Here is a 2,264-nt window from a genome sequence, read left to right on the forward strand (position 1 = left end):
GCAGTGGCCCCAGCACTGATCCTTAACAGTGCCCCATTGGGACAGCATCACTACCACTCTCAAGGATGCAGGATGCAGAATTATGCACCAATCATAGGGGGATCGTCTGCTTGGACTTGCTTCTGAACACTCAAACAAAGAAGACATCACGTAACTCTCAGACATCACAGATACCTTGCCCCTGTCTTGTTTGAATCAGTCTGTAGAGGCTCCTAGGCCCCGCACAAACAGTGTCTGGTGACACTCTGACATCATGGAAATTCTCATGAATGGAGCATTCTGATTTGTTCTTACTGAATTTACTCACCAAACTGCAGCTGCTGCCAATGTGGGAGCACTGTCCGTCATTTTCTGCAGAAGACAAATTACGAGACTTTCAGTGGGAAAACTATTTTGTACAGATATAAAAAAAATACAGCAGTCATATTGGACTGACAGTTAAACCCTGCAAGAGTGGTCTATAGATCATGAAATATCAAAACTATTGTGAAAGACACTTCCTCAATTATTCTGCTCTGCGACTGTCATGAAAAGCTCGAACTTGTCAGCGTGAAACCGACCTCCACCCAGGCTATCTCACCACATACCATATCGATGTAGTAAACACAATTCGTGTCCTGCAGCATATAAAATCATCAATTCTGCATCCTGTATATAGCTATCGCCACCAGACACTCGTACATATACCACGGAGACAGACAGATCCAAAAAAAAAAAAAAAAAAAAAACATAAACACATGCAATGCATATAATCCTTGCAGCAACAGATATTTCCCAGGAGGTCGGTCGGTCAACCACAATGGCCAACGGTCACGAGTCAACTGCCCACCGCACATGCTGGCCCGACGAGTGATCAGAGTGCCCTCCATGGACAGCAATCACTCTCCGAACTGGTGTACAAAAGCTGGGCTGGTTTCCTCAGCATAAAGGCGTTACTGTTTCTGGTCCTGAATTTCTTGCTTGCTGCCGTGCTTTCTATAGCCATCTCCAGACTCTGGCATTACAAAAAACATACACCATGTGATCAAAAGTATCCGGACACCACCAAAAACATACGTTTTTCATATTAGGTACATTTAGCTGCGACCTACTGCCAGGTACTCCATATCAGCGACCTCAGTAGTCATTAGACATCGTGAGAGAGCAGCATGGGGTGCTCCGCAAAACTCAAGGACTTCGAAAGTGGTCAGGTGATTGGGTGTCACTTGTGTCATACATCTGTTCGCAAGATTTCCACACTCCTTAACACTCCTAGGTCCACTGTTTCCGATGCAGTATGAAGTAGATACGTGAAGGGACATGTACAACACAAAAGCGTACAAGCCAACCTCATGTGTTGACTGACTGAGACAGCCAACAGTTGACGAGGGTCTTAATGTGTAATAGGCAGACATCTATCCGGACCATCACACAGGAATTCCAAATTGCATCAGGATCCGCTGCAAGTACTATGACAGTTAGGCGGGAGGTGAGGAAACCTGGATGGTCGAGGGGCTTCTGATAAACCACACATCACGCCAGTAAATGAAAAACGACGCCTCGCTTGGTGTAAGGAGCATAAACATTGGACGACTGAACAATGGAAAAACTTTGTGTGGAGTGAAGAATCACGGTACACAATTTGGCGATGCGATAGCACGATGTGGGTATGGCGAATGCCCTGTGAACGTCATCTGACAGTGTGTGTTGTGCCAACAGTAAAATTCGGAGGTGGTGGTGTTATGGTGTGGTCGTGTTTTTCACGGAGGGGCTTGCATCCCTTGTTGCTTTGCGTGGCACTATTACGGCACAGACTTACATTGATGTTTTAAGCACCTTCTTGCTTCCCACTGTTGAAGAGCAATTCGGGGATGGCGACTGAAACTTTCAACATGATCGAGCACCTGTTCATAATGCAGGACCTGTGGCAGAGTGGTTACATGACAGTAACATCCCTGTAGTGGACTGACCTGCACAGAGTCCTGACCTGAATCCTATAGAACACCTTTGGGATGTTTTGGAACGTCGACTTCGTGCCAGGCCTTACCGACTGGCGTCGATAGCTCTCCGCAGCGCAGCTCTCCGTGAAGAATGGGCTGCCATTCCCCAAGAAACGTTCCAGCACCCGACTGAACGTAAACCTGCGAGAGTGGAAGCTGTCATCAAGGCTAAGGGTTGGCCAACACCATACTGAATTCCAGCATTACCGATGGAGGCCACTATGAACTTCTAAGTCATTTTCAACCACGTGTCCGCATACTTCTGATCACATAGTGTATGTATTT

The sequence above is a fragment of the Schistocerca gregaria genome, chromosome X (genome assembly GCF_023897955.1).
Source record: "Schistocerca gregaria isolate iqSchGreg1 chromosome X, iqSchGreg1.2, whole genome shotgun sequence".
Taxonomy (NCBI): Eukaryota; Metazoa; Arthropoda; class Insecta; order Orthoptera; family Acrididae; genus Schistocerca; species Schistocerca gregaria.